Raw genomic sequence first — 20,118 nt, forward strand, 5'->3', positions numbered from 1 at the left:
CTACTTAATAACGAAGTGATCACTGAAGAAATCAAAGGGGAAATCAAAAAATACCTAGAAACAAATGACAATGGAGATACGACGACCCAAACCTATGGGACGCAGCAAAAGCAGTGCTAAGAGGGAAGTTTATAGCAATACAAGCCTACCTCAAGAAACAGGAAACATCTCGAATAAACAACCTAACCTTACACCTAAAGCAATTAGAGAAAGAAGAACAAAAAACCCCAAAGCTAGCAGAAGGAAAGAAATCATAAAGATCAGGTCAGAAATAAATGAAAAAGAAATGAAGGAAACAATAGCAAAAATCAATAAAACTAAAAGCTGGTTCTTTGAGAAGATAAACAAAATTGATAACCATTAGCCAGACTCATCAAGAGATAAGGGAGAAGACTCAAATCAATAGAATTAGAAATGAAAAAGGAGAAGTAACCACTGACACTGCAGAAATACAAAAGATCATGAGAGATTACTACAAGCAACTCTACGCCAATAAAATGGACAACCTGGAAGAAATGGACAGATTCTTAGAAATGCACAAACTGCCGAGACTGAACCAGGAAGAAGTAGAAAATATGAACAGACCAATCACAAGCACTGAAATTGAAACTGTGATTAAAAACCTTCCAACAAACAAAAGCCCAGGACCAGATGGCTTCACAGGTGAATTCTATCAAACATTTAGAGAAGAGCTAACACCTATCCTTCTCAAACTCTTCCAAAATATTGCAGAGGGAGGAACACTCCCAAACTCATTCTACGAGGCCACCATCACCCTGATACCAAAACCAGACAAAGATGTCACAAAGAAAGAAAACTACAGGCCAATATCACTGATGAACATAGATGCAAAAATCCTCAACAAAATACTCGCAAACAGAATCCAACAGCACATTAAAAGGATCATACACCATGATCAAGTGGGGTTTATCCCAGGAATGCAAGGATTCTTCAATATACGTAAATCAATCAATGTGATTCACCATATTAACAAATTGAAGGAGAAAAACCATATGATCATCTCAATAGATGCAGAGAAAGCTTTCGACAAAATTCAACACCCATTTATGATAAAAGCCCTGCAGAAAGTAGGCATAGAGGGAACTTTCCTCAACATAATAAAGGCCATATATGACAAACCCACAGCCAACATTGTCCTCAATGGTGAAAAACTGAAACCATTTCCACTAAGATCAGGAACAAGACAAGGTTGCCCACTCTCACCACTATTATTCAACATAGTTTTGGAAGTTTTAGCCACAGCAATCAGAGAAGACAAAGAAATAAAAGGAATCCAAATCGGAAAAGAAGAAGTAAAGCTGTCACTGTTTGCAGATGACATGATACTATACATAGAGAATCCTAAAGATGCTACCAGAAAACTCCTAGAGCTAATCAGTGAATTTGGTAAAGTAGCAGGATACAAAATTAATGCACAGAAATCTCTTGCATTTCTATACACTAATGACGAAAAATCTGAAAGTGAAATTAAGAAAACACTCCCGTTTACCATTGCAACAAAAAGAATAAAATATCTAGGAATAAACCTACCTAAGGAGACAAAAGACCTGTATGCAGAAAATTATAAGACACTGATGAAAGAAATTAAAGATGATACAAATAGATGGAAAGATATACCATGTTCCTGGATTGGAAGAATCAACATTGTGAAAATGACTCTACTACCCAAAGCAATCTACAGATTCAATGCAATCCCTATCAAACTACCACTGGCATTTTTCACAGAACTAGAACAAAAAATTTCACAATTTGTATGGAAACACAAAAGACCCCGAATAGCCAAAGCAATCTTGAGAACGAAAAATGGAGCTGGGGGAATCAGGCTCCCTGACTTCAGACTATATTACAAAGCTACAGTAATCAAGACAGTTTGGTACTGGCACAAAAACAGAAATATAGATCAATGGAACAGGATAGAAAGCCCAGAGATAAACCCACGCACATATGGTCACCTTATCTTTGATAAAGGAGGCAAGCATATACAGTGGAGAAAAGACAGCCTCTTCAATAAGTGGTGCTGGGAAAATTGGACAGATACATGTAAAAGTATGAAATTAGAACACTCCCTGACACCATGCACAAAAATAAACTCAAAATGGATTAAAGACCTAAGTGTAAGACCAGACACTATCAAACTCTTAGAGGAAAACATAGGCAGAACACTCTATGACATACATCACAGCAAGATTCTTTTTGACCCAGCTCCCAGAGAAATGGAAATAAGAACACAAATAAACAAATGGGACCTAATGAAACTTAAAAGCTTTTGCACAGCAAAGGAAACCATAAACAAGATGAAAAGACAACCATCAGAATGGGAGAAAATATTTGCAAATGAAGCAACTGACAAAGGATTAATCTCCAAGATTTACAAGCAGCTCATGCAGCTCAATAACAAAAAAATGAACAACCCAATCCAAAAATGGGCAGAAGACCTAAATAGACATTTCTCCAAAGAAGATACACAGATGGCCTACAGACACATGAAAGAATGCTCAACATCATTAATCATTAGAGAAATGCAAATCAAAACTACAATGAGATATCATCTCACACCGGTCAGAATGGCCATCATCAAAAAATCTAGAAACAATAAATGCTGGAGAGGGTGTGGAGGAAAGGGAACTCTCTTGCACTGTTGGTGGGAATGTAAATTGATACAGCCACTATGGAGAACAGTATGGAGGTTCCTTAAAAAACTACAAATAGAACTACCATACGATCCAGCAATCCCACTACTGGGCATATACCCTGAGAAAACCATAGTTCAAAAAGAGTCATGTACCAAAATGTTCATTGCAGCTCTATTTACAATAGCCAGGACATGGAAGCAACCTAAATGTCCATCGACAGATGAATGGATAAAGAAGATGTGGCACATATATACAATGGAATATTACTCAGCCATAAAAAGAAATGAAATGGAGGTATTTGTAATGAGGTGGATGGAGTTAGAGTCTGTCATACAGAGTGAAGTAAGTCAGAAAGAGAAAAACAAATACAGTATGCTAACACATATATACGGAATCTAAGGGAAAAAAAAGCCATGAAGAACCTAGTGGCAAGACGGGAATAAAGACACAGACCTACTAGAGAATGGACTTGAGGATATGGGGAGGGGATGGGGTGAGATGTGACAGGGTGAGAGAGGGTCATGGACATATATACACTACCAAATGTAAAATAGATAGCTAGTGGGAAGCAGCCGCATAGCACAGGGAGATCAGCTCGGTGCTTTGTGACCACCTAGAGGGGTGGGATGGGGAGGGTGGGAGGGAGGGAGATGCAAGAGGGAAGAGATATGGGAACATATTGTATATGTATAACTGATTAACTTTGTTATAAAGCAGAAGCTAACACACTATTGTAAGGCAATTATACTTCAATAAAGATGTTTAAAAAAAAAAAAAAAAAAAAAAAAAAAAATGTGCAATCACATGTATGGTAGCACAGCTGTATTTAACGCAATGACTTTTGCCAGCTACTCTTCTTATTCACACTCACATACATCCGCCAAAACCCGAAATAAGCACATAGGTAGAGGGAAGAACCCGACCCCAGTGCGCTGACGTGCAGGGAGCAGGCGGTGGTGGCCTGGACGTTTCAGGTGAGCTTTATCGGGCATCGTGTCTAACTTGACACGTGTGACAAGTAGCAGTATGTTAGCCATGCTCAACGAGAGAGATTTGTTCCAGGCTCGGGCTGTGATTACAGGGTTGACCCTTCCAAACTGGGTGATGGGGGGACGGGGAGAGAGACACAGAGACAGGACAGAGACAAAGAGAGACAGGGAAGGGGAGAGGGAGAGAGAACATGAATAAGAGAGAGGCTTCTTGTAAATAAGACTTTTTTAGGAAGAAAAGAAAATTGAAGAGGAAGTGAATTGCTAGGTGTTCGTGCTTTGTCAGGTACAGTGTATTTATTTCCAGAGAGGGATCGGTTTCTTCTTCTCCTTCCAAATTTTATAGAAGGAAAAGAAAATTGGAAATATTTAATAATTTTGTCATAATTGTTATTTGTAACTTGTTGATTATATTGTACTTCCAGGAATGGGTTAGCTTCTTTTTTTCAAATTAAGAAATGCTTTAGTATCTGAAACACATAGAATACTGAAGCCCCTGTACCTACCGTCCAGTGGAGGAATTAACCATTGTGGATACATGGGAGGCCAAAGAGCTGGTGGAACTAAAAATTTCTAAAATTCTTAACACGTAAGCAGAAAAGGGAACGAGAGGGAAATAACAGCAAGTATGTTGTGTCTGAACCTGTGAGGCCACGAGCCACAGAGCCACACCTGAGACGTGGCTGGTCTGGATTGAGATGTGCTGTTAGGGAGGAATGCACACTAGGTTCACAGACTTAGTATGAAAAAAAAGTAAAATATCTCACTGATTCTTTTATATTGAATAGACGTCAAAATGATAATATTTTGGATATACTGGGTTAAACAAACTGTATTATTAAATTATTTTTGCCTATTTCTCTTTTTTATTGAAGTCTAGTTGATTTACAATATTGTGTTAGTTTCAGGGGTACAGCAAAGTGATTCCATTTTTTATGTATATGTATACACACACATACACACTCACACACACATATACTTTCTCTCAGATTCTTTTCCATTATAGGTAATTACAAGATATTGAGTATAGTCCTCTGTGCTATACAGTAGGTCCTTGTTGGTTATCTATTTTATATATAGTAGTGTGTATCTGTTAATCCCAAACTCCTAATTTATCTCTCCCCCTCTTTCCCCTTGGTAACCGTAAGTTTGTTTTCTATGTCTGTGGGTCTATTTCTGTTTTGTATATGAGTTCATTTGTATCACATTTTAGAGTCCACATATAAGTGGTATCATATGATATTTGCCTTTCTCTGTCTGACTTACTTCACTTAGTATGATAATCTCGAGGTCCATCCATGTTGCTGCAAATGGCATTATTTCATTCTTTTTTATGGCTGAGTAATATTCCATTGTGTGTGTGTGTGTGTGTGTGTGTGTGTGTGTATGCATGTATATTTCAATATATACATATATATATCAATAATATATATATATTCTTAAACCAGTCGTATGTTGATGGACACTTGGGTTTTTCCATGTCTTGTTTGCCTGTTTCTTTTTACTTTTTAATGCGGCCCCTAAGAGATTTAAAATTGCATTTTGGCCCCTGTCGTGTTTCCCCTGGACATGCTAGTTGTGGTTCTGAGTGGCCTCATGAGGGTGGAGCTGTATGACCTGGGCGGGTCCTTCATCTTTGGGCCCCGCGCCCCAGGAGTCACGGGAGGTTTCTCTAGTGTGTAAGTCTCTACCCTGCAGGACCCTGTGCCTCTGGCCAAGTGCACTTAATACACGTGAAATGCTCAGAACAGGGTCTGGCAAATACTAACCACCAGGTGTGTCTCATATTATTATTAATAGACTCTTTGGTAAGATCTTCTTTACTGTATAGAAATGGATTTCATAGATCGTCCACACCCAGAATTTCAAAAGGATGGGTGTTCCAGTCCGGAAATGCCTGGGCGGGTCGGAACCCCGGCCCTGGCGGCTGTGGCGTGGTAGGGGGACAGGCAGAGGACGCCCCCGGGCGTGTCTCCCGGGGAGGTGGCTGCTTTCCTGGACTGGTCAGCGTGTGCAACAACCCGGTCGTGGTGTTTGCTCCAAGTGGGGTCGGGCCGTGAACTCTGAGAGCAGGAGTCCAGGGGGACCCGCCCCCCAAAACCAGCAACAGGCACTGACCCCGGTAATGCCTTCCCTGCACAGTGAGCGAGAAGGTCCGGGGGACCCGCCGGCCTGAGAGCCCCTCGGCGCGGCCCAGCCCCACCCTTGTCTGTCCTCGGGGCCCTGGGGCTGCAGCCCGGCCTCGCTCTGTCCTTGCTGCGCGGCCCGCGAGGGCCCCGCGGAGGCTGGACAGCTGGAGGAGCAGCGCCTGCCTCTGTCGTGAGAGTTTGTGCGGGGCGCTCGGAGGAGAAGCCGGGGCGCGCAGGGCTCCTCCTCGTCCGCTCCTGGCGGGGATTCTGGGCGGGGCTGGGGCGCAGGGCCCCCAGGGTCTCCGGGAGGGACGCGCCCAGAGCGCGGTGGCCGTGGCTCCGGGCTCCTGAGGCCACTGTAGCCCCGCTGGGAAGGCCAAGGCCATCAGCCCCGGAGCAGCTTCTCCTGCCGCTCAGCCGTCGGCCCTGGAGGCTCTGCCGTGGTCCTGCTCACAGCCCCTGGGGGGCACGGGGCCCTGGGGACCTTCCCTTCCTCTCTGCCGTGGGCGTGGTGTCTGTCTCCTGAGACACCCTTGACCCAGCTGGGCGCCGCTGTCACCAGGCATGTGCTACCCTGTCCCTGACAGCCCAGAAGAGTCCCTGGGCTGGGGGGACTGGGGGGGGGCTGGGGGCCCCTCCCCCGGGGGCCCCTCCCCCTTCCCTCTTCTCCAACCCCACTCTTCCCCTCCCCCCTCCCCCGTCTGTGTCATGAAACATTTGATTGTGAGCCGGCGATGGGGGTAGTACCTTTCTCAGCATATAAGCTTTCATGACCAACTCATCGATGGAAACATGTGGAACGTGAACCTCGTCTTTGTGTACCTCCTACTCGTGCTTCCGTATGTTCGGCGGCTTCTCAGTGGAGCGCGATGGTCTCCTCGTCTGAACGACCGGCAGCCCGTCCCGCCCCTCGCTGGCCTGCGTGGGCCGTGCGGGCTGGACGGGGCGGGCCTGGCCGGGGCTGCGCTCTGGGGCAGCTGAGGGTTGACCTGGAGCGCGGGCCTGGCCTGGGTCGGCGTCGGCGGCTCGTTGTACATGTTGACTCTCTGTCTCTGCCCTCGCTTCTCCCCCGTTACCCTTAATAATCAGCTAACAGTGAGGCTCTGTGTTTCCTTCAGAAGCATAACCTTCACCCCCAGAGACCTTGTTGGAATGGAAGCACTCGTCTTACCGAAGAACAGGGGTTTGCTCCAGCCAGGGGGCGGGCGTGGCAGTGGGACTGGGGTCTGGACAGTGTCCCCTGGCCCCGCAGGTGGCGTGGGGCTCGGGCCCGAGGGGGAGCCCCAGGTGTCCCGACACCCTGTTCATGCACAGCTTGCTCTGTCTCCACCGCGGTGAGATTAGATCTCCAAGCTCACACTTGGTTCCTGAGTAACCAACTTTCAGTTAAACGTCTTCTCCACTCGTGATGGCTGGTTTCTTACACAAGGCGATTTGAGGGAGACGTTGTCATGCTGTCCTTTGGGTCTGAGGGCCCAGGCTCCAGCCGGGCAGGCCCAGGGGTGCCGGGCGTCTGCGAGGGTGGTGGTCCCCAGGTGAGGGGCGCAGGCAAGGGCCTAGGTTTCCAGGGTCCTGGCGGCGGCTTGTGACTTCTGCTTCAGGTTTTTAAAGTTAGCCTGTTCTTTGGGTTTTCTGTATCTTTTTGGTCAATTGCTCTTCCTAGGAATTTGTCCTGTTAGCTCTGTTTTCAAGTTTATTGCTCCAAAGCTGCTCATAATTCCCTCTTAAAAATTTCCGAAGCGTTTGCTTATACCTCCTCCTCCTCGCTCCTGACGTCGTCCATGCCATCTCTCTCTTTATCTTGATTCTCTTGCCAAAACTCTGCCACTTGTACTGATCCGTTCAAAGAACCACCTTTGTGGTTTTCTGTATGCTTTATATTTCATTAATTTCTGCTTTCTAAGTTATTTCCTTCCTTCCTTTTGATTCACTTTCTGTTTTTCTAACTTATGTTTTAGGTCATTTGTTTTCAGCCTTCTGAAATTTTCTACCACACACTTAAGTATAACCTTTGATCCCTTTAAGAACTTTTAGCTGCAGCCTATAAGTCGTGATATGACACATTTTTGTTACTCTTCCATTCAATAGATTTTCTAGTATCTAATTGATTTATTTTTTGATTGTCAATAACTGTTTTGAATTTCTAAGCATATGAGAATTTTTCCAAATATCTTTTTGTTGCCTTTTTTTTTTTTTTTTTTTTGCATCAGTACATTTTGGTCTAAGAATATACTCTGATACTGATGCCTGTCTTCTGAAATTTGTCAAGACTTGTTTTATGGCCCAGCATATGGTCAAATTTTGGAAATGCTCTGTGCATCTTTGAACAGACTGTATTCTGCGGTTGGTGAGATTAGTTTTGGTAGGTTCGTTATCATGCTGTTTAAACTGTCTACGTTAGGCCTCGGCAAACTGTAGCACATGGGCCAAATCTGGCTCGCCACTTGCTTCTAGAAATAAATTCTTATGAGATCACATCCACACCCATTGGTTTATGTATTGTCTATGGCTGTTTTGCACTGTGACTTGGTTGAGTAGTTTCAATAGAGACCGTTTGGCCCAAAAAATCTAAAATATTTACTATTTGGCCCTTTCCAGAAAATGTTCACCAACTCTTGTATCCTCGTTGATTTCTTGTATCTATCTATTTTATCAAATACAGAGAGAGGTTCGTTAGACTCTCTAGTTATCACTGTGTATTTGCCTATTAATTCTTGCATTTCTATCAATATATAAATTGAATTTTTAAAAATTAATTAATTAATTAATTTTCGGCTGTGTTGGGTCTTTGTTGCGGCGCGCGGGCTTCTCACTGCAGTGGCTTCTCTTTGTTGCGGAGCACGGGCTCCAGGCACACGGGCTTCAGTAGTCATGGCTCGCGGGCTCTAGAGTGCAGGCTCAGTAGTGGTGGCGCACGGGCTTAGTTGCTCCGCGGCATGTGGAATCCCAGACCAGGGATCAAACCTGTGTCCCCTGCATTGGCAGGCGGATTCTTAACCACTGCACCACCAAGGAAGTCCATCATTTCTATTAATTTTTGCTTTATATGTTTGGGGCTGTGTTATATTAATGACACAGTTTTAAAATTGTGGTATCTTCTTTATGAATGAAGTATCTGTCCATCTCTTCTAGTGTTTTTTGCCTGTAAGTCTGCTTTGTCTGAAATTCATGTAGCTGAACCTTTGGGTAGTACTTGTCTTGTAGACTCTTTCTATTCTTTTATTTTTAACCCTTTTGTATTTTTATGTCTTAGATGTACCTCATAAACAGCATATAATTAAAGTGTTTTTTTTAACTGAAGTTTGATCATCTCTTTAAAAAACTCTGACAATTAAAATTTTTTTAAGCTGGAGTCTTTATTTGGTTTACTTTAAATGTAATTACAGATAGATTTGAGTTTAAATCTACCATCTTATATTTTACTGACTGTTTTATCTGTGCTGTTTCTTTTTTCTTCCCTTCTCCTTTCTTGCTTTCTTTTGAATTGATGATTGATCCTTTCTTTTTTCTTTGTTTCTTTTTTTTTTTTTTTGACCACTACCACTAGGAAGTTATGGACTCTTTCTGTTCCTTTGATGGTTTTCCCAGAAATTACAACATTCTTACTTATCGAACGTCAAATTAACTAGTACTTTACTTTTCAGGGGCGATCCAAGGACTGAGATCACCCCTAACTTTCCCTTCCAACTCATGTGTTATTGTGTATTTAATGTTTTTAACCTCACAAACCTTTGTTGCTGTATCCTTAATATTACTTCTGTTTTTGATTTGTAGATATATCTGCCACTTTCTTTGCTCTTTATTTTTTTCTCATCTTTGACTTTCCGTCTGAGATCACTTCTTCCTGCTTGAAGTGTACGTGCATTAGAAATTCCTTTAGTTAGATTCTGCTGGTGGCAAGCCTTCCCCACTTTTGTTTAGTTTTCCCTGCTCCTTCAGAGATGCATTTGCTGGTTGTAGACTCTGGGTTGCCAGTCAGGTCCTTTCATCACACTGATGACAGCCTGTGCTGGCCGTTGACATCCTTCATATGCGAACAAATCATCGTCAGGCTGTCTCTCCTTTGCAGGTAATCCGCCTTTTTTCTCTGGCTTCTGAGATCAAAATTAAAAGCCTTTGTGCTTCAAGAAAGTGAAAAGACAACCCACAGGATGGGAGAAAATATTTGCAAATCACACATCTGACAAGGGGCTGGTACCGGAATGTAGAAAGAGTTCTGACAAGGCTGAGCGGTCGGTGCCTGCGTGCCAGGCCGTACGGAACGTCTCAGGAAGGGGCAACAATGGGGAAGGCCCTGCCGCCTGCCGCTGGTTCTGAGCTGCGCCCTCCTGCCTCGTGCTGTCGCCCCCCCCGGACCCCCCTCCATCCACCCGCGTGCAGGAGAGTCGCTGGTCGTCTCTCCAGACATTGCAGGCATCTCCATTCTGTGCAGCTGCAGCCTCTGCCTCTGACATGCTGATCAGCACTTCTCAGCTAAGGTGCAGTGGTCACGTCCGCTAGCGCTGCCCACGATGGATGAGTGAGAAATGGAATGAAAATGCAAGATCCCAACATCCACATCTAGCCGTGATGGGATGAAAGGGACCAGACCACACATTCCACCTTAAACAAAGGAAAACAAACAAAAGTGTGTGAGGCTACCGACTTCAAACATGCCCAGCAGGAGCACCGGACGGTGACCCCACGAGAGGGTGTGCGTGGGGCGCCCCTCTCCCAGCTTATCACCTGCAGCGGCCAAGCTGAGCACAGGGAGGGCAGGTGGAGACAGAGGCTGGCGTTCGGGGACTCCGTGAAGGCTGGAATTTGCGGGGATACTGGAGGGGATAGGACTGCATGACTCAGGAGCTCTAGAGAGCTGAGAACGGTACCCCCGACTCGTTCTTAGACTGTGGTGATCTGCGCACGTGTGTGGGATGCCACCAAGGTCGGGGGAGCCTGGAAGGGAGTAGATAGAACTGTTCCCTCAGTTCACACGGGCTGTGAATGAAGTTGTGTTCTCACCAGCCAGGCGGAAAGACCTCACAGCTCAGAGGGTGTCGGGTAGGGACCTCAGAGGCCATCGCCTCCCCCCGAGATGCAAGCCTACTCAGGATCCACAGAAACAAAGCTTGAGAAGGTCAAACAACTCTGAGAAAGTTAATGATACTCCCAAACAAAGCCTGGCAATATTTGAGGGACCCCACGACAAGCTCACCCCCCGACACGCCGTGTTCACAGTGTCCAGGAACCAAGCAAAAATTACTTGTCATGCAAACAGGTGGGAAAACATAACCCAGAAGTCAAGAAAAATCAACTGGAAACAGATCCAGGTGGATCCACAACTATCCAGATGGTAGAATTAGCATAGAAGGATGCTAAAAATGTCTGTTATAAATATGCCCCATGTGTCCAATGACACAGAGAGAATATGCACAGAATGAGGAGAAAATAGAAGATATAAAAAAGACCCAAATCTTCTAGAGAGGAAAATGCACTGGGTGGGGTTCATAGTGGGTCAGACACTCAGACCCAATATTTATCTTCAGTATTCTTGAAGACATGTCACTAGAAACTTTCTAAAATGAAACACAGGAAAAGGACAGGGAAAAAAAGCAGCAGTATCAGTGGAACCGTATAAAGAGGGATAACAAACATGAAATTGAATTCCGGAAAAGAGGTGTGTGTGACGGAAAATATTTGAAAAAAATAATGGCTAAAATTTTGCAAATTTGATGAAAACTGATTTTCAAGAAGATCAGTAAATCCCAGGCAGAAGAAACATGAAGAGAACTACACCCATGTACATCAGAATCAAATTTCTGGAAATCTTAAAGGCAGAAGATCTTAAAAGAAGCCAGAGGCAAAAACCTACACTGTACAGAGGAAACAGAGATGAAGTCACAGTGGACTTCTTGTCAGAAGTGGTGCAGTTCAGAAGAGGATGGAAGGGCATCTTCAAGATACAGAAAGAAAAAAAGCTTCAGCCTACAATCCCGTAGCTAACAGAGTCTCTTTCCAAAGTGAAAGCCAAATAAAGACTTTTTTAGACATTTAAAAGCTGAAAATAATTTATCACCAGCTGACTTGAACTCCAGAAAATATAGAGGAAGTCCTCTGGGGACAAGGAAAGTGACACCAGACAGGAATTTGGATCTGAAGGAATAAAGAGTAGCAGAAATGCAGGAAAATGTAAAAGAGTTTTGTCCTCTCATTTTAAAAGTCCTTTAAAGATAATTTACTGTTTAAAGTAAAAGTACTAACAATGTTTTATAGAGTTTATAAATAGAAGTAAGAGGTATGGCAGTAATATAGCCGAAGATCTAGAAGTGGGGAAATGGAAACTAGTAAAGTTCTTAAAATACATGTGAAGTATTATAATATTATTGGAAAGTAGACAGTGATATACTAAAGATATACATTGTAAATTCTAGGGCAACCGTTAAAAAAACAACAAAGAGGTATAGCTAATAAACTAATAATGGAAATAAAATGGAATCTTAAAAAAATCCCTAATCCAGAAGAAGACAGAAAAAAGGAGAAAATGAAACAAACAAATCCAGATAGGACAGATAGAACGATAATAGATTTAATCCCAACCATATCAACAATCACATCAAATATGGACGGCCTGAAAACTCCAAATAAAAGGCATTTTGTCAGAGTGTCAGAGCAGATGGAAAAGATTAGGTAAAAGTGCTTTCCACATTAAATATGAAGACAGAGATAGGTTAAAAGTAAAGGGTTAGAAAGATAGATATCATGCCAACATGAATCACAAGATAGCCCAAGTGGATATATTAATATCAGACAAGTTATATTTCAGGACAAGAAATATTGCCAGGGAAGAGAATGTCTCCTCATAGTGATAAAAGGGGTCAGTTCATCAAGAGAACATAATATATTGAATATATGTGCACTTAACAAGAGCTTCAAAATACATACTGCAAAAACTGATAGAACTGAAAGGAGAATTAGACAAATCCACAATTACAGTTGGAGATTTCAACACGTCTCTTTCAATAACTGACAGAACAAATAGTAAATCAGTAAAGATAGAGAAGACTTGAACAACACCATCAATCAGTTTGACTTGACTGGTGTTGATAGAACACCCATCCAACAACAGCAGGACACATATTCTTTGCAAGTACACATGGAGCTTTCACCAAGGTAGACCAACTTCTGGCCCATGAAAAAAATCTCAGTAATTGAAAAAGGACTGAAACCATAGGAAGTATTTTCTGTGATCAACAGAGAATTAAACTAGAAGTCAGTGATTGAAAGATATCTGGAAAAATCCTCAAATATTTGAAAACTCAATAAAGACACTTTTAAATAGCCCATGGTCAAAGAAAAAGTCACAAGGGAAGTTTGATAACATTATGAACTGAGTGAAAGTTAAAACATAAGGTATCAGAATTTGTGGAATGCAGGTAAAATAGTGCTTAGGCATCTATAGCATTAAATGATCGTATTAGAACATAAAACAGTTCTCAAATCAATGATTTAAGCTTCAACCTTAAAAAAAAGTAAACAAAGGAAAGAAATAACAAAGAGCAAAAATCAATGAGGTAGAAAACAAACGGTAGAAAAATATCAGTGAAACCGAAAGTTGGTTCTTTGAAAGAATCATTAAAATTGGTAAACTCCTAATTAGACTGATCAGAAAAAAAAGAGAGAAGAAAAACTACCAAAATCAGAACTGAGAGGGGAAGAGTCAATAGAGATCCTAAGGGAATATTCTGCAATGCTCCATGCCAGGAGATGTGACAACACAGATGAAAGGGACACATTCCTGGAGCAAAAGAAATCATTAAAACGTATTCAAGTCAAAATAGATAACCCAAATAACCCTGAATCTATCAAAAAATTCAATTTGTATATAAAAACCTTCTAACAAAGAAAACTCTTGGCCCAGATGACATCGTTGATGAATTCTATCAAACATTTAAGGAATAGTACCAATTCTACACAAAGTCCTCCAGTAATTAGAGGAGGAGGGAGCACTTCTTAGCTCATTTTATGAGGCCAGCATCACCCTGGTACCAAAACCACACAGGCTATGGACCAATATCCATCGTGAACAAAATCCTGCCTGAATTAGAAAATTTTAGCAAATCAAACCCAGCAATATGTAAAAAGTCTACTGCACCATAACCAAGTGGGATTTATCCCAGGAATGCAAAGTTGGTTTAACATTCAAAATCAGTCATTATAATTCACTTTATTAACAGACAAAAAAGAAGACCATATGACTATCTCAGTGGTGCAAAAAAAAAAAAAATTTAATACTCATTTGTGGTAAAAAAAAAAAAAATCTCTCAGCAAACTAGAAGTAGATGGCCTCAGTCTAATAAAGGGCATCTATGAAAAACCTACAGCTAACATCCTACATAATGGTGAAAGACTGAAGCTTTCCTTCTATATTGGGAGCAAGGCAAGGACATCTGCTCTTATTCACCACTCTCATTCAACATTATACTAGAAGAATAAGGCAAGAAAAAGAAAGAAAAGACATACAGAAGGGGAAAAAAGAAGTAAAAATATCTTTATTCACAGATGGCATGATGGCCTATGTGGAAAATCCTAAGAAATCCACAAAGTTACTAGAACCAGTAGGTGAGTTCAGTGAATTTACAGGACACAAGGTCATTATAACAAAATTAATTTTATTTCTACATACTAGCACCGAATAGTTAAAAGCTGCAACAAAACACCATTTACAGTAGCATCAAAAATATGAAATTCTTAGGGATAAATATAACAAAATAGTGCCAAGAGAAATTAAAGCAGACCTAAATAAATGGGGAGCTATACTATGTTAATGGACCACAGGACCCAATGTTACTAAAATGTCAATTCTACCAAAACTGTTATATAGATTCAGCGCAATCACAATCAAATCCTGGCAAGGCTTTTTGTAGAAATTTACAAGCTTATTCTAAAATTTACATTGGAAATCTAAGGACCTAGGAGAGCTCCAATAAATTTGAAGAGGCAAAGAAAAGAGTGCCTGGCTTTAAGACTTCCTCTACTTCTGTGGTAATCTAGACATTGTGGAACAGCAAAAAGGTATACATGCAGATCATTGGAACGGAGTAGATTCCAGAAACTAACCCACACATTTATAATAAATTGATTTCCAACAAAAGTTTCAACGTAATTCAATGGGGAAGTGATAGTATTTTCCACAGCTGGTGCCAGGACTATTGGACAGCTATATGCAAAAACGGTGAACCTTCGCCCGACTTCATCCCATATTAAAAAATTAACTCAAGATGGTCTGGTCGCCCAGACCTAAATACGAAAGCTAAAGCTATTAGGTTTATAGAAGAAAAAAATGTTGTATTTGCATACAATGTAATATTATTCAGCCTTACAAGCAAAATTATGACACATGCTACGACCTGAATGAACCTTGAGGACATTATGTTCAGTGAAATAAGCCAGACACAAAAGGACAAATACTGTGTGATTCCATTTATATGAGGTCCTTAGGGTCATCAAGTTCATAAGGACAGACAGCAGGACGGTGGGGGCCAGGGCCTGGGGAGGGGATGGGAGGGAGTGTTTCATGGGCACAGAGTTTCAGTTTGGGAAGATGGAAAGTTCTGTGGATGGACAGTGGTGATGGCCGCACAACAGTGTGAATGGACTTAACCCCACTGAACTGTACACTGGAAAATGGTTTAAATGGTGATTTTTATGTGTATTTTACCACAACTCAAAACAAACAAACAAAAACAAGACTAAAATTAGCCGGTAGGCCTGGGTTTGGCTTTATCAGTGGCAGGCTGGGCTGGCCTGGCGGGAGCCCCTCCTGCAGGGTTAGTGGGTTTGGGAGGGAGGAGAGTGCAGGCGAGGTCGGCACGGTTGCCGTCCTGGGAACGGGAGCCTCAGCGCCCAGAGGGGCCGGGAGGCCTGGAGGCTGTTCGCCTTGTCCATCCATCAGGAGGTGGCCTACCTTCAGCTGTTCCTGCGAGCCTGCAGGGGAGGTTGGAATTGCTTCGCGGTCCGTCCTGGGGTGTGGTCCCTGCGTCTCTCCGGTTTGTTCATTTATGGGCCATCTGTTGGGCCTCCTTATCAGGCGGGGGGGAAGTAACAGCACTTGGAAAGGCCTGATAGGCTGTGTCCCTGGTGTTTGCTTAAGTTAGTGGACCGTTCAGGTCATCGGGACCTGAATCAAGTTCATTCATAACTGTCTGCTTGCCTGATGTGCAGTCTTTTTGATTTTAAAGTAACTGCACGTAGTTTATTCACTGAGTGTTTTTCCAGTCCTGCCTAAGTACATTTGTGTTTGTCTTTAACTCTCAGGCCTTCAAGTTGGAAACCTCTGAGGACGATTGCGGACCCCGCTGACCCTGCTGACCCTGGGCCGCGGTGAGTCAGGAGAGGGAGGCACCTGATGCTTGAGCCGCGTGCGTGTGTGCGTGCGTGTGTGTGTCTGTGCGTGCGTGTGTGTGCGTGCGTGTGTGTGTGTGTGTGCACATGTGTGTTTATTCCTGTTCCCTGGAGCAGCCCTGGAGTGGGTTCTGCCCCAGTGGTCTGGACCTGGCTCTGTCGGCAGACACAGAAGTCTATCGCCTTGAGAGACAGGCTCGCTGATCCAGCTTCAGTGACATTGAAGGGACCGAGCAGGGCACAGCCGGGCCTTAACACATTGTTGGATTTTCTTAAAGGGGTATACACTTTAAAGTTTTCTTACAGCCAAAGGATATTTATTATAATCTGAATACAGATGAAAAAGTCCAGGTAACGCGGTTCCCCTTCTGTTTGTTCCTGGAGGGATGAGTGAAGGGGCCAAGCTAAAACTGCTGCTGGGTGGAGGGCATCTCGGGAAGTGAAGAATGGGCGTCCCCCCAGCAGAGCTGGACCCCGCTTTTGTTAGCAGACCTGCAAGTCCGTGGGTCTTTTGGAGATGGACGTAGCTGTCCAGCTGAGTCGTCCAGGGCTGGAGTGTGACCCGGAGGTCGGGGAGCATGTTTGCCGTCAGGATGTTCTGCTCCTGTAGGTAGATCCTCTGGGAAGCCCAGTGGTAATCGGCAGCTGTGGCCGAGAACACTGGTCAGGTGGCCTTGGTTCCTCCGGGGCTGAGGACAGAACCTGGCCGCAGAGTGACCGCCAGTGACCCGGGCCTCTCCTGTGCTCCCGTGTCCTGGCTTCGGGCCGTCCAGGACCTGCCTTTCAGGCTCCACGCTGACCTCACCTTCTGCGTGCAGACGTGTTCTCGGGGATCTGCTGTGTTAGGTGACTGAGTGACAGGTTCCTTTTGTATTAATCCAGCCTTGACCAGAAGGCCTCCTCCCCCTGCCATTTCTTCTTTGGACCCAGGAGACACCTGTCACTTAAAGTGCTTTCTGCAGAGAGCGAGTGCAGCCATTATGTTTGGAAGTTTACAAGTTTCACTGCGGGATCCCAGCTCCCGGTGGGCAGGCAGTTTCCCCTCATGTGTAATAGTTACACTGTGTGCTGATAGCGACTAGCCTAGCCGGTTAAGAACAAGCGCTGGGGATGTGAATAGCATGAATGCAAGCCGGTGTCAGTCGCATACTTTTTATATTTATAGTCATGACTTATTGAAAATAATGTTGCTTAAATATATGAGTGGAGCACTGCAGTTAAAATTACTTTGTTTAGTGTCGCTTTATAATTAAGTATTTTATTATGAGTGCTCACTGGATAACTGGAAATATAAATATGAGGTACATGGCAGCTCTCAGCTACTGCGTTCTCTGAGCACCTCACCTCCAACATTCTGAATCAACAAAAGTTTATTTGCTTTTTTTGCTCATTATTGATTGAGTACACAGCTTGTGGTTTTAGCTGTTAAATTGTTGCAAGCTTCTGTTCTGTGCAAAAGAAAATCAAACTACATTGTATCCTAAAGTTGAGCTCTCCATGTATTCCCTTCCTTTTGATTATCATCTGGCAATGGGTGAACTATACTTGGGGCTAAAAGGATTCTCTCCCTCCTAACTGCCACTGCCCAAGATGTGGCCTGCGATGGCCGCGGGGGCTGTGGGTGGCACCAAGAGCCTTTTGATGTGTGAAGCATGTTGCATCGTACGTGGCAGGCATGTGTCCTCAACACTGGTTTGTTTCTGGAGGAGAGTGACCGGGGGCCCTGGTCATCAACCAGACCTCTCCCAGAAAGATGGGATTGGGGGAGGTTGGAGATGGAAATCATTTTGCTCTCCCTCTTTTCTGGGGACGGGACCTCAAAGTTCTGTAGCAATTGAGGGCTGGGAAAAGGGACGGGGAGAAGAGTGGTAAGTTGGAGATGTGCTTTTCAGCTCCGGGACAGTCAGATTTATAACCAAGCATCCAGCAAGATTAACTCAACATTTACAAAAAGAAATGACTTTTCAGTTATGCATTTACGACTTACCATTTTTTAGAGGCAGGAAAGATACAACCACCCCCCCCCCACCCAAGCTAGTAATCATCAGTATTGAAATTTAAGGCAAATCATTCGTTTGTGACTTGAACTGGCACCTCTCAAAAGATGTCCAAATGTTTAATAAACATCTGAAAAGATGTGCAACTTAATTAGTCATCAGAGAAATGGAAGTTACAAACCACAATGTGGTTTGATGAGTGGAAGGATGAGGTGAGTGGAGCTGGGTGGGGGGCAGCGGGGCTCATCCATCACTCTTTTTTTTTTAAACATTTATTTTATTTTTTAAAATTTATTTATTTTTATTTATTTTACTTTTGGCTGCGTTGGGTCTTCATTGCTGCACGCAGGCTTTCTCTGGTAGCGGCGAGCGGGGGCTATTCTTCGTTGCGGTGCACGGGCTTCTCATTGCGGTGGCTTCTCTTGTTGGGAGCACAGGTTCTAGGCGCATGGGCTTCAGTAGTTGTGGCGCACAGGCTCAGTAGTTGTGGCTCGTGGGCTGTAGAGCACAGGCTCAGTAGTTGTGGTGCACGGGCTTAGTTGTGGGATCTTCCTGGACCAGGGCTCGAACCTGTGTCTCCGGCACTGGCAGGTGGATTCTTAACCACTGCGCCACCAGGGAAGCCCCTCATCCATCACTCTTATCATTGCTATTATGCATGTCGGCTCTGAGCTGAGCACTTAAAAATCCCTCACTGTTCAGTTCTCTTCCCATCGTGTGGAGCGTATGTTACTTGTGTTTTTCTGATGAGGACGCAGGCTCAGGATGAGTCCTTTGCCTGTGCTCATGAGTGGCCCCCTGGGGCTCAGAGCCCTGCCGTGCCCTGAGGGCAGGTGTATGTGGTCCTGTCCCTGGCGGCCCCTGGCACCCTGGTGGACACTTGTGCTGGTCGTCAGGTCCTGTGCCAGCCCTGCAGGATGTGCGGTTGCTGCCCGGGAGGGAGGGGCTGGGGGAGAAGCCGGGAGAGTGCTAGGACCTTGGCTGCGCGGACCCTTGGGCTCTGGGACCTGAGAACGCCCGCCTCCAACGTGGCCCCAAGGCAGCATGTTTAGTGGCTGGCTCTGTGGCCCCCCTCACTGATGAATGGTAGAACAAACAAAACATCTCTCCTACGTAGCTTATTGCAATTTTAGCTCCCACGAGTTTTCCATTAACTTTTCTTACAAGTTTTAAGATGACTGGAAGGTTTTCCTTAGTCTTTCTTAGGTACTGATGCTGAAACAGTGCCTTTCCCTCCCCCGCTGTGGCCCACGTGGACTGCAGACTCAGAACTCAGTCCAGGGGTGGGGGGAGGGGGGCAGGGGGAGGGGCTGCGAGGGCGGGCGAGGTGGGAGGCCCCTGTGTGCAGCCCCCTGCGTGGCCGTGTTTGAGGTCGGGTTCTCTTTGCTCTAAAGGTGACACGAGGGGCTGAGCAAAGGGCTCAGACTCTGACGGGCCAAGCTGTGTCTGGAGGAGCCCAGTGTCCTGCAGGGTAAGCTTTTTCCCTTAAAAAGCAGTCTTAACAGTGTTCAGCGTAATTGTTGAGACTTCGAAACCGCTGGAGAGACAGAAGGTTGGAGCTTTATAAGCCAGGAGGTGATTTTTTTGTTAATATTTAAATTTTAATTAAAGAAGTGATATGTGCTTATAAAAATTAAACACAGAACCAAATTTAATAAGTAATCAAAATTCCATTCTTTACTCCATCCCAAATCCCACCCTTTTTCCTGGAGGGAACCGCTATAAATGGTTTGTGGTTTATCCTTTCAGAGCTTGTCAAAATACACGTAAGAACACACGGGCACAGAGGTTCTAAAAATGTGTTTATGTGTCATGATATCTATCTGTGCAACTTAATCTTAACTTGCTTGGGGGTCTTTTACTACACAGAGATCTACCTCGTTTAAAAAGACTTAGCTTCCTCTTTTATGCATGTTCTAAAGAGCATGGCTATATATACATATACGTACACACGGGCGCACACGCTTTA

The 20,118-nt window shown here is 44.0% G+C and overlaps 1 protein-coding gene across 5 annotated transcripts in view; it reads left to right on the top strand.

Moving 5' to 3' along the window:
* The window catches only part of AGPAT3 (1-acylglycerol-3-phosphate O-acyltransferase 3), a 97,755-nt gene that overhangs the window by 18,079 nt on the left and 59,558 nt on the right, over positions 1-20,118 (top strand). For 4 of the 5 annotated variants that reach the window (XM_036850096.1, XM_036850094.1, XM_036850097.1 and 1 more), the window contains one exon: positions 16,066-16,131. The exons of the other annotated variant lie outside the window; for it this stretch is intronic. The gene's annotated coding sequence lies outside the window, so the exon portion shown is untranslated. The remainder of the gene's footprint in view (positions 1-16,065; positions 16,132-20,118) is intronic. 5 annotated transcript variants of the gene reach the window in all.

This window comes from Balaenoptera musculus, chromosome 4 (assembly GCF_009873245.2).
Source record: "Balaenoptera musculus isolate JJ_BM4_2016_0621 chromosome 4, mBalMus1.pri.v3, whole genome shotgun sequence".
Classification (NCBI taxonomy): Eukaryota; Metazoa; Chordata; class Mammalia; order Artiodactyla; family Balaenopteridae; genus Balaenoptera; species Balaenoptera musculus.